Source organism: Trachurus trachurus (genome assembly GCF_905171665.1).
Source record: "Trachurus trachurus genome assembly, chromosome: 2".
Classification (NCBI taxonomy): domain Eukaryota; kingdom Metazoa; phylum Chordata; class Actinopteri; order Carangiformes; family Carangidae; genus Trachurus; species Trachurus trachurus.
In genome coordinates this window covers 2,672,598-2,686,108 of record NC_139914.1, presented here as the reverse complement: position 1 = coordinate 2,686,108, position 13,511 = coordinate 2,672,598, and positions in this window count along the sequence as shown.

The following is a 13,511-nucleotide window of genomic DNA, read 5'->3' as shown; positions in this document are numbered from 1 at the left end:
CACATATAAAAAGCCAAATGAATCTTTGTGCATCGTCCACATGTAATAAATCAATATCTGCTTTTATTTGACTCCGCAAAACGCTGCAGAAAAATCCACATAAAAACAGAAACACTACAAATATCACACTGAAGAATCAACGGTTTGTGCAAAAAACTAAGTATTTCCTCCATAAATCAACTGCACGAGACAAATAAACAGCATTTATCTGTTTTTTTTAATGCAAATTTCAGAAAGAGTTCAGACATGATCATCAGACTGGTTTATTTTACAGCTGATTTAACTCCGTCCCATGGTCCAGCCTCCAGGAATGAGGTTGGCTGCCTTCACACACGCACGCACACACATACACAATCACACTGTCCATCTGAGCCTTCAAAGACTTTGCCTCTTGCACAATAAAATAATCTCAATATCTGCAGTGTTTGTCCAGCCAACGCCTGCACAGTCTTAAATCCACTTTTATTTGTCATCAAGTATTGATCATGGTGGTGCGTTCAGGGACCACAGTGCCCCCCTCTGACCGTGAGGTGCAACAGCAGCCTCTCGCCACCTGGTGACAGTTTCTCCACAGTCTTTTTCTGTGTGATTTATTCACATTTATTCAACTTGTCATGAGTCAAGACTCGTTCAACACGAAGCGTCGGTTTCATTTTAGTTTAAAGATAAAAACTAGTTTTATTGAGCAGGAAAGGAACGGAGGACAGGAAGACAGGCAGGAAACAAGTTAAGGAGAGAAAGGATGTTCACACGTTGAGTTGAAAAGTTGAAGTTGGTTTTTATTCAGCAGCTAAATATTTTACTTTAATAAGTCACAAATAACATGTACATAAAATAGTTTCTATATTTTTCATGTTGATGTCTCTAATATTATATTTTACTATGTAACAGACCTTTTTATGTGATTCTTTCTGCACAAATATAAAATAAAACACATTCATTAAAATGCATTTTGCATTGCATTGTTTTATTGTGTTTAGTCTCCCTCCCTCTTCCAGATGTTAGCCTCCTGAGACCCTGCGTCAGTCGGCAAGCAAGGAAACGTCACTTCCGGTTAGGGCCGTGGGGGAAAACAAACCGTGTCCCCCATACACACTCATGCAAAAACGCGGCATTTTAAACCTTTGTCAAAGGCTTTTTCGCCGTCCTGTCTTAGTTTTAATCACATGTATATGCTGACAGAGAGCTATATTTTTAGAAACTCATCACGATCTGGGTCGATTGTTGTCCGTACATTTAAAAATATTAGGTATTTCACAGTCAGTCATATTTGTCTTCCCCCACGGCTCTGACGCTCTCTTAGTCGCCGCCGGCCGGCTCTAGACACTCGTAGACACTGCCTGAGTTATTGTGTATTATTTTGCACCGCAAATAAATTCAAAAACCACAACCTGAACTTTTATATCGGAACTTCGCTCATCTTCTCCAAACGTGTAACGCTCTGACCGGAAGTGAAGGTTGCCGACCCTGCTGACTCGGTGTAGGCTATGGCTGTGAAAACTTTATATTTTAAGATGTACGGACAGCAATCGACCCAGATCGTGATGAGTTTTCTAATATATAGCTCTTTGTCAGCATATACATGTGATTAAAACTAAGACAGGACGGCGAACAAGCGTTTGACAAAGGTTTAAAATGCCGCCTTTTTGCATGAGTGTGTATGGGGAAAACGGTTTGTTTTCCCCCACGGCCCTAACCGGAAGTGACGTTTCCTTGCTTGCCGACGAGGACATTACATTTTTGCCTCTTAGCACCATGATACTCCATTTTTAAAAACTTTGACCTATTAGCCACATTTAGGGACACTGGACACTGCCTGCACCAACTTGTGGTGATATCACAAATTACACCAATTTCTTTGGGGTAAAAAAAATGGCGGGAATTTCAGCCGGAGCCTTCTATGGCAGTTCCCGGAAGATAAAAGACCAAGGTAAGAATTAAATCCAAATTTTATGAATGAAACCAGTGTTTTTATGTACAACAATGTCTCTGTCTTCATATGGCATTACAATTTGACACATTTTAGTAATAGCAGCAGACTAGGACCTTTTTTTTGGCTTTTAGGTTGCCTTTAACATCTGGCCAGGGACAACGGACGAAAACTAACGTTATTATAAAAGCAAAACTAACGTTATTATATACGCCTTGTTGGCTAAAGTTTTTCTTTTAACTCTGTTTATTAGTGGTGCACTGTCCCTATGAAATAAACTAATAAATGAAAAATGAAAAAAAATAGGACATCAATAAATGTCACGTCCTCGTTTGAGGACATTGGGACTATGTTATGTTATTAAAGTACCATATTTTTTTTTTTTTTTTGTGATATCACCACAAGTTGGTGCAGGCAGTGTCCCTAAATGTGGCTAATAGGTCAAAGTTCTTAAAAATGGAGTATCACGGTGCTAAGAGGCAAAAATAATGTCCTCGTATGAGGACGCAGGGTCTCAGGAGGATTCACATTTCTAAAAAACTACTTGTTCTTACTTGACCTCAGGATGACACTCAGAAAAAATCAGGCCAATCTGATGTGGCATTTTAGAATAAAACCCCTTTGAACTTCCATATGTCACTGTATTCTATATACAGTAGGAGTCATTGTTTTTCGACCCAATGTCCTCGTATGAGGACACTGATTTGTGAGAGAACTACTTATTGTAGAAAGCTGAAATTTTGAATGTACACAAATTGGGCCCTTCTGGTCCCAAACAGCAAATACAGTTATTTTATGTTGAGATAATCCCAGTGTCCTCATATGAGGACATCATTTTTTGCAAAAACTACTTCCTGTACAAAGACAAACTTTAGGTAGGCTATTGTACTTATTAGGTCCTACTTATCCCAGATAGCAAGGAGAAATAAAAAATGCACCAGAACAAAGCTCTGGTCTCAGGAGGCCAGAGCCATGATGATGTGATGCAGCTGCAGCAGATGTGCAGATGAAAATGCTTCTTTGTGGCTGCAGGTGAGACACAGGAGCATCGACACAGTGGTATTTTATATTTTACATGAGGAAACATGTTTCAGCAGTAGAATACGTAAATTAATAAGATAAACATTGGCGTTAGTGGGATTTTCAATGAGTATTTCTTAAAACTGGTGCGTTTGAGGACAAAAATGAAGTAAGAATGAGTGATTTGTAAGTGTATTAAGTAGAGCTGCGTGTGAAATATTTCTCAAATGCATTAAAATACATTAAAAGTGGCCATATAAAGTAAATGATGAGCGTGTGTGTGTGGTGTGTGTGTGTCTGCAGGGGGCGCTGCAGGACTTCATGATAACTGCACACTGTAAATGTGATGCGGACTTCGGCTCTGACGAGTCCGGACTCGTCACTTTTTGCAGCGGAGGCCACCGCGTTCAGAGACAGAGAGGCTCCATATCCTCCATCCATCCATCCATCCCTCCATCCCTCCACCCAGTCAGCCCCGCTGCAGCTCCAGCTCCGGCATGTAACCCGGGCTGTGGTTCACCTCAGACCGGCTGCTCCGTCCTGGTTTTCCGCCCCCCATGGAGGACTGAGGGAGGTCTGGATCCAGCGGGGAGACGGGCAGCTCCACGCCGACGGGAGAGCAGCCAGGTCGGGGATAAAGCGGTGATGATGGTCGGTGTCCCCGGCGGCGGAGCCTCCTTTTACCGTCATGTGGAGGACGGTGAGTGGACCAGCAACGCGCACGGTGCGTCTCTTTTGTCTCAGACACGCACGCACGTAGGCTACATGCACGCACACACACACGCACACACCTGCTGTCAAACACCGCGGATGTTTGACAGCCGAGGGACCGGGCCTCTCTGCGGAGCGGATCCAGGTCAGGTGATGTCGGGGTCGAGTCAATTCCCTCTGATTATAGCGGATGGATGAACGGATGAACGGATGAGTGCATGGATGGATGGATGGATGAAGGGCCGCTGTGTTTACAGAAGAGGGGAGTTTGTCCGTGTTGGTGGTGGTGGTCGAGTTTGAGCTGTCCCAGCGGTCCCTGAAGGGCTCTCAAACAAACTGAAAACCTGTGTGTGTTTAACTATTAAATCCTTCATTTTGAACAGTGTGTGGCAGCAATAATCAAACTAAAGGCTGGTTGAATCGATTAAACACATTTTTTAATGAATCATAAATTAATCAATAGCAACTGATCAACATAAAAGACTAGTGCAGAAGATTTTCAGCTGCTCTGCATTTAATTTCAGTGTAAATAGAGAATGAAAAGGTGATTTATTGCCATTTCATAGTCTTTTCTAGTTCAGTTCAGAATTCAGAATCTGAGGGGTTTTTTTTTAACACGTTTCTCTTTGGTTGATGTAAATGTGTGAGAGGCTTCAGAGACACAAGCTCCATCTTGATGTTGATTTTGTTCATTAGACAAGAGGAGAGAGAGTTGAAGAGTCGGTGCTGGAGGTGACTGACCTGAACTATTTTATTTTGGTGCTTTGAACGTCACATGACACCTGAACGTCCCAACATGACATCAGCAGCAGGTTCAAATGGACTTGGATGTGTTTGACTGGATTTTATCTTGTCATGTCCAGTGTTGTTGATGGGTGACGTGTTGTGATGCATTCAAGAGGCTCGGTTTTTTACCATTTTCACTAAAAGATTCATGTTTTTCATGTTGTTTACTTCGTCCTTCTCATTCTTGAGGACATTGATATCTCAGAAAAAGGTTAAAAAACGTCTTCCAGTACATGACAGGATGTAACGGTGGAAGATTGTAGTTTTGAGCCTTTTCTTGGTCTCAGAACAAAACGCTTTTATTCAAGGATCTTATCAGCAGCAGTGAAGCACTTGAACATCTCACGCAGAGTGCACTTAACCTTGCATCCTGAAAAATACCGCGCTGTGAGTGTCACACAAAGGCAGCACGAGTCTCTTGTCTTTCCAGGGACACAATTCAGCAAAAACATGGATGACAGGACTGTTCTCAGACCAGTTGGTGACAGACGAGTGGATTCATGGTCCCTGGAGGTCGTTGCACGGCCTCCTGGGAAAGAAGTCGGAGAGGGGGGGTTCAGCACTGAAATAATCCTGGACGTTGTTTTGCAGATTTAACGGTGACTTTCCTGTGACAGACTCTGCAGACTCTGCTGCTGCTGCTGCTTCTTTGTGTATTCACTGAGCGTCAGGCCGCCGTCTTATCAGCGCAGTCAGGCGGCACAGCTCGAGCTCTGCGGCCGCCGGGGGAATGAAAAATGCCACAACACGTCGCCTCGGATCCACTAGTGGGTCAACATCTCCAGCATGGTGCCTCTCGCATTCCTCCCCCCTCCTTCCTCCTCTTCCTCCTCCTCCTCCTCTTCTTCCTAAGTGCAGCAGCAGCATGTTGGAGTCAAACCAAGAAAACATGTCTCATTTGTCCTGTCATCTTTGAATGCATCACGGCCTGCGTCATGTCCACACCAGATTGCACAGATTGATCATCAGGTCGTGATCTCGTCGTGTTGCGTTCAGTTGCAGCGCGGCGTATACTGTATGTAGAAGCTTCCTGCAGCTTTGCTTCTTCTCAGAAGTGTTTGTGTCAGTTTCCTGGCTGCGAGGCGTTCAGGGTCCAGCTCATTAGCGCGAGCGGAGGCCCTGCCTGCCTGCCTGCAGCTCTGAGGGCCAGATGTTTGTTGGAGGATGAGGAGCCTGTTGTTGTCGGAGCCGACAGGTGCGGGAGGCGGAGCAGAGCCTGCAGCCTCCGTCCACACTCAGGATCAAACATAGATCGGGTCGTTTATCAGGAAAAACCACCAAACATTCACTGACTGTGGGAATTTCATTTCATTTCCCAGTTACACTGCAAAAACTCTAAATCTTTCCAAGAATATTTGTCTTATTTCTTGTCAAAATGTCTAATTTCTAGTCAAAATGAATCTCTTTCCACTTTAAACAAGACTCATCACCTAAAAATTAACTTGTTTTTAGATAATTTCACTTGTTTCAAACAAATTTTCACTTGAAATAAGTAGAACAATCTGACAGTGAAGAAAAACTTGCCCCACTATCAGATTTTTCTACTTATTTCAAGTGAAAATATGCTTGAAAGAAGTTAAAAGTGTCTAAAAACAAGCTGCTTTTTATGTGATGAGTCTTATTTTAAGTATAAATAGATTTATTTTGACGAGAAATGACATTTTGACTAGAAATAAGACAAATATTCTTGGTTAGATTTTGAGTTTTTGCACCGTACTATGAAAAGTTTTTGGTTTTGTGGAACAAAGAAAGAACTGGTTAAATACTAAAACACTTCATGATGATCAAAATACTCATTAGTACATTAGTAGATCATCTTCATCAATGCATCTATTGATTATTTAGTGACATGATTACTGGGAATAATTAGACGGATCGTCACAGCTCCTCACGTTGGAAACCCTGCGAGTGTCATCGACCCGGTGCTGCGTGGTCGCACGGGGCCGCGCCATGTGACAGAGAGGATCATGGGTGATTCCTGCACGTGTGATTAGTTGTCTTTTGTTAATTAGAGTTATTGATCGGCTCTGTTTGGTTTTCACGAGCCAGGAGGAGGTTGGTTGTTTGTTCGTTTGTGTTGGTTCAACTTTGTGACTTTGTGATGTCACAACACGATGTGATGTACAGTCACGTGTAACGTTTAGCGTGATCAGAGCTTAAAGAGGCGCTGTGGTGCGTTCAGGGCTCCTCCGACGCTGCGTTTGGTTTCTCCTCCAAGGGAACAAATGTCATTGATATTCCTGAGCAGCTCTCTCAGGGCACCACAGGATTAAGCCGTGTGAAAAGAGAAGAAGGAGCCTTTCATTGCATTTGCGCAAGAGTTCCTACGGTCCTTGAACATGTCGCTGCAGGTCTGAAGACACCTGAGAGGAACCTGCTGCTGCTGCTGCTTCTTTCTTTTTTTGGCACAGACAGGAACAGAGCTGGAGTCGTTATCGTCGCTACCCAGAGCTCACGACCTCATTAGCCCGCCATCACACTGATACCAGGATTATCCTACGGCACTCAAACGCACCACAGGCCCCCGGTGTCAAGTGATCAGCGTGAAGTCGGTTCATTTTCCACCAGAGCTGTTAAAAAAAACATGTCGACATCCATCCGAACGCAGCCACAAGCTGAGCCTTGGAAAAACTCAGCCGTCACGACTTCCTGTGACTTTGTGATGTCACAACAAAACAGTCACCAAGCCCCGCCCCCTCACCATCACAACAATAACCATGCAGGATTTGTAATAAACACATGAATCGTGCAGAGGCAGCCTGTTTGTGGGAATGAACCCTTCAAAATAAAACATAGGAAGTGGGACACAGGGGAAAATGTAGTTGTTGCTTTTATTTTGAAAATCTTTGTGTTTAACCCTCCTGTTGTCCTTCTGGGTCCCTTTTCCCTTCCTTCTTCCCTCCCTTCTTTCCCTTCTTCCTTCCTTGAATGAATCTGTTCCCTCCTATCTTTCTTTCTTTCCTTTTTCCCTTCCTTCTTTCCACAATCCTTTTTCCCTTCCTTCCTTCCTTCCTTCCTTCCTTCCCTTCGTCCTTCTTCCTTCCTTTTTGACCCAATCTGTTCCCTCCCTCCATCCTTCCTTCCTTTCTTTCTCCCTTCCTTCTTTCCACAATCCCTTTTCCCTTCCTTTTTACATCCCTTCTTCTTCCTTCTGTTTCCTCCTTTCCTTCCTTCCCTTTGTCCTTACTTCTTCCTTCCTTTTTGACCCAATTGACCCAATCTGTTCCCTCCCCCCATCTATCTTTCATTCCTTTTCCCTTCCTTCTTTCCTCCCATCTTTCCCTTTGTCCTTCCTTCCTTCCTTCCTTCCTTCCTTCCTTGACCCAGGAGGACAACAGGAGGGTTAAGAGACAGTGAGCTCCTTTTAGCTTTTAGAGACTGAAGCAGATTGTGGAGACCGGTGATGGACGCTGTCCTCTCTGCAGTCTGTCGGGGTGAAAACAGTCTGACATGGACAAAGACCTCAGTGTCCTCCTCTTCCTCCTCCTCCTCCTCCTCCTCCTCCTCCTCCACTTCCTCCTCCTCCATCAGCAGATTCTCCACATTCTGCCCAATCACGGGAGTTTGAGAAGTGGAGCAGCTCATTCAGCTCTCAGCCTTATGTAACCTGCCCAGCGAGCGTCTGAGGAGGTGTGAGAACGCCTCGGCCCTGTTGGCACCGCCGCCGCCACCGCCGCTGCTGCTCGTGTCTAATCCTCCACGGACGAGTCGTGCCGCCGTTTGTTAGAGAGAGAGAGAGACAAAGAGAAGAATCTGAATACGACAAAATGGCACAGCTCAGTTATTAGTCATGATCATTTATTCGTGAGTTGGCTGGTTGGTTGTGAAGTTGTGTGATGAAGCAGCAGGTGCAGAAACTGGATGATGGTGGTGGTGATGGAGTAAACAAAGGGATGAGGCTGAACAGTGCAGATACATGTGGTCTCACTATTTGGCAAGCAGCAGCTCCCAGTTTTAAAGAGATAGTTCAACATTTTGGCAAACTGGCCCATTGCTATAATCCCTGTAGTCATAGCAGTAGGTTCGTTACCTTTAATTGTCGGTGCAAGCTATTTTTAGAACGGCAGAGCAGAGCCGTGAGCTGCTCAGAGCTACACTACGGAGGCTCATGGGATTTCTTGGTTTCCCTCATCAAACTCATCAAATACACAATCCAACAACTCCACAGCGCTCTGGTGGACAAGTTGTGACCTGCACATTCACCACGCTATGAGATAATAACACAACGTTACCAGACAGAGTTGTTTTAGAGGAAAATACAGAGACTGCTTGATGAAAAACTGTCCCTGAAGGCAACGTGCATCAGCAGTTTTGCATGTATTTCCCTCTAAAACAACTCTGTCTGGTAACGTTGTGTTATTATCTCATAGCGTGGTGAATGTGCAGCTCACAACTTGTCCACCAGAGCATTGTGGAGTTGTTGGATTGTGTATTTGATGAGTTTGATGAGGGAAACCAAGAAATCCCATGAGCCTCCGTAGCGTAGCTCTGAGCAGCTCACGGCTCTGCTCCGCCGTTCTAAAAATAGCTTGCACTGACAATTGAAGGCAACAAACCTACTGCTATGACTATAGGGATTATGGCAATGGGTCAATTTGCCAAATTGTTGAACTATCCCTTTAACCTACAGACTGAGATAATGAGCTAATTATGAATGAGTATCAGGGGACTCTTATTGTGAAGGGGCACGGAGCTGAGTGTCTTTACCTGCAGCCGACAGGTGAAGCAGATGATGACGGTTGGACAGACGGACGGTGTCTCTGTCTCTCTGTGGCACGTGACCTCACAGATGTCATGATCCTGCATCCTGCCTGCCACGTTTCCACAGCAACCAGCATCGATCGCCGCGTGCAGAGGGGACTCTTCCTCCTCCTCCTCCTCCTCCTCGTCCTCCGGAAGCCCTGATGACACACTCGTTCTTCCGTTCGGAGCGACGGGACGCTGGCAGCTCCGCTCCGAGCTCGTGGTGAACAACTCCGGTTCCTGGCAGCTCACACACCGGTAGAGAGAGAGAGAGAGAGAGGTGTGTGTGTGTGTGTGTGTGTTTGTGTGTGTGCAGCTCAGTGTTCAGACGGCGAGAGCAGGGACCAGAGTCCGGATGAAAAGATGCTGCAGCCTCGGTGGAAGCGGCTCGTTCCTCAGGTCAGTGGCGATGGAGCGGTGTCTGACCTCAGTCTGGACACTGAGCTGGGAACAGTAACGATCTGATTTTATCTGAATTAACAGCAAAAAAGTTTTAGTTTGGTTGTTGTGCATCGTTTCTGATCGACTTAAACATTAGTTTGGTTAAATTTCAGTTTATTTTGTGTGATTTATTTAAAGTTTAAAGGTTGATGTTTATATTAAAACTCCATAAAGTACAAAAAAAGGTTATTTCAGGACATTAAATGCAACTTAAAGTGCTTAACAAGAGGAGAAAATAAGAATAATAGCTGTAAAATAACTATAAAACAGTGGAATGTAGTCGCTGTTTCACACATTATGCGTTCAGAATCGCATGGTTTTCAGACGTTGCACATGTGAATAATTAGCAGCACATGTGTTGTTGTTTTTCAGGCATTTCACATATGATGCGTTCAGAGTCAAGTGTGGTTTTTGGACGTTTTGCTTGTGATGCTTTCAGAGATGCATGTTTTTTTTGGACATTTTACACACGATGTCTTCAGAGTTGCACATAGTTTTTGGATGTTATGTGAAATATTAGCAGCTCATGTATTTTTTTGGGGACATTTCACATATGATGCGTTCAGAGTCACATGTGGTTTTTGGATGTTTTGCTTGTGATGCCTTCAGAGTCGCATGTTTTTTGGACATTTCAGACAAGATGCCTTCAGAGTTGCATGGTTTTTTTTGGACATGATTTTACACATGATGTCTTCAGAGTTGCACGTCGTTTTTGGATGTTGCACATGTGAAAAATTAGCAGCTCATGTGTTTTTTTTCGGACATTTCACATATGATGCGTTCAGAGTCACATGTGGTTTTTGGACGTTTTGCTTGTGATGCCTTCAGAGTTGCATGTTTTTTTTTGGACATTTTACACACGATGCCTTCAGAGTCACCATAAAAAAGTCAGTGTAAGATCAGATATTGGCTGATAATCCCTAGTTTTAAGGATCAGCATTAATCCTCTCACTGTGACATCATTACCTGCTCATCACTGATTCCTGCAGAGTTTAACAAGCCACCAGTCTGTGCGCTTTTTATGAATGCCACCAGATTTTTTTTTTTTCCCATGCTGCACCTGTTTCCGGGCTGATGGAGCTGTGTGTGTCTGTGTGTGTGTGTGTGTTGTTTTGGATGGTGGTTGTGAAGCTGCTTGTGGAGCAGCTGAGGCGCGGTGACTAATGCATCAGGAGGTTGTTGCGTAACGCGACACGGTGGGAAGGCCGCGGGCGTTTATTATTTTGTCTCAGTTTCCTAAACGCATCACTACACGTCTGCAGAAATATATTTAAATGAGGCCGTGAGTCACCGCCGGCCGGGTTATGAAACCAGCCGAGACGCAAGACGACACGTCTGCAGGTGAAACGAAAACAACATCAACATTCTTTGAGGTCGCCGTCTCTTTAAGATGCAGGAGATGAAGAGTTAATGAAGCGTGGCCGCCTCCTCCACCACCAAACAAACAAACAAAAGAGTCACTAGTGAAGGTTTTTCGCCAACGCATCATCGCTGCTCAGCACCTGCCGCTCTCATGCAGGAGCTGAAAACTCCGACCCTGGAGCTGGTTCATCGAAGGCATCGCGGGCCTCCATCATGTAGGTCAGAGCTCTGTGTTTATTAATAGACACAGTTTTCTTTATTCATGAAAAGCCCGCTCTGTTTTCCCGCCAACGCCACCACCGCTGATGAAGATGATGATGATGATGATGTCATCAGTCAACATGGCTGCTCATGTGTGTCAGTGTGTCGTCGGCGCCGCGTCGACTGATCATAAGATTTTATTTCAACTTGACTCAGAGCAGCGGCGGCCATGTTTGTTTTTGTTTTTTTTGCTCCGTCTCAGTCTCATGGACGCGTTACCACGGTGACGTCATGATGTCAGAGGTCAACCGCCACCCGTCCCCCTTTCCCTAAGTCCACAGGTCCATCTTGTTTTTCTCTGTCCGACCTTTGCACGAGGAAAAACTTAAATAGACGCCGTTGGCTTTAAATCCAACGTGTGGAGTGAAACAGTTAAATTCACCATAAAGACAAAGATTATATTGATTTATTGATTGATCGATTGATTGATTTATGTACTTATGTACTTTAAAAGAAAGAAAATTGTGATATTGTGATAGCCGACAGGAAATGAGGCGTTGTTTGATGTCTCATAGGTGCACGCTGCTGCCACCTGGTGACCAGTGTGACTCCTTTATTATTATTAATAATAATAATAATGATAAATGTGAATATTAATATAAAACCAGTTCCTTTAGAAACTTAACCTGCTGCTGTGACATCTCAGTCGTGTGTGTGTGTTTATGTTTTATTCATAATAGTGTTGCTGTTGGAGCAGACACACACACACACACACACACACACACACACACATTGATGTACATTCAGAGGGAACAGACGAGCCCATTGATTGGCTCCCACCCTGTTGCTATGGGAGTTTAAGCTGCTCTTCCATTGGTCGAGCCGTGGACCGGGGCCTGACTGACTGACTGCCGGCCGGCCGGCCGGTCGGTCGACTGGCTTTCTGTCTGTCTGTCAGCATCCCACCGTCGTCATAGCAACAGACAGGAAGCAGGAGGAGGAGGAGGAGAGTGTTCGTGTTGTTGTTGCCGCTGCTGCTGCTGATTTGAACAGCAGAAGAAGAAACTCCTCAGAGGATGATCCGTCTGCTGCACATTTTGATCTGCAGCCGTACGACACGGCTTAATGCCTCGCACACACACACACACACACACACACAGGGGCAGGGTCACTCGGTAGCGACCTGCTAATCCTCCATAAAAAAGATGATTATGAATGTGACATGTTTGGATGAAAACGGGGATGAACATGTAGAGAAATTGTGTGTGTGTGTGTGTGTGATGTGAGAGATTGTGTGTGAGACTGTGGCCCGGCGGCGTTGACCCACAGCTGCGTCTGTCCGTCCTGTTTTAACCTCCCTCCTGTGGGAAAATGACATGTTCACTGGCTCCGCCCCCTCTCTGGGTTTTATTGACAGTTTTATCTATTTTAAACGTCATTGTCTTCCACTTCCTGTCTGTATTCAATTAAAAAAAATTCCATAAAGTACAAAAAAAGATTATTTCAGTACATTAAATGCAACTTAAAGTGCTTAACAAGAGGAGAAAATAAGAATAATAACTGTAAAATAACTATAAAACAGTGGAATGTAGTTTGATGCCTTCAGAGTCGCATGGTTTTCAGACGTTGCACATGTGAAAAATTAGCAGCACATGTGTTGTTGTTTTTTCAGGCATTTCACATATGATGCGTTCAGAGTCACATGTGGTTTTTGGACGTTTTGCTTGTGATGCCTTCAGAGTTGCACGTAGTTTTCAGATGTTTTTACACACGATGCCTTCAGAGTCCCCATAAAAAAGTCAGTTTCTTGTAGTTTCCCCCAAAAAAACCAGCAGTGCCCCTGGAAACCGACTCCAAATTAGCATCCTGGTCACACTCAAGACTCGAGACAGATGTGGTTTTCAGTTTTATCTCCTCCATCATGGCTGGAGCCTCAGGGCCGAGGAAAAAGAGGGAGGAGGGAGTGAAGAAAAAGAAGAAGAAGGAGGGATGAAGGGAAGGAGGAGAGGAGCGGTGGAGCGGTGGTGGAGCTCCTCATAATGAGAGTAAAGTTCCCCAGACAGGAGTTACATAAACACCTCTGACCCAGAAACCTCCCACAGCTGGACTGGACTCACCCCGACTCCGAGAGGGGGAGGAGGAGGAGGAGGAGGAGGAGGAGGAGGAAGAGGGAGTCCAGTTCAGCCTCTTCTTAGTGAAATCTTGAAAAATCCTGAAGAGTTTGGGAAATTCAGTGAATCATAGTTTTCTCTCTTATATAATAAAGTTTACTCATCGTCCTCTCACTGTCCACGCTCGCTCACTTTCACCTCTTATG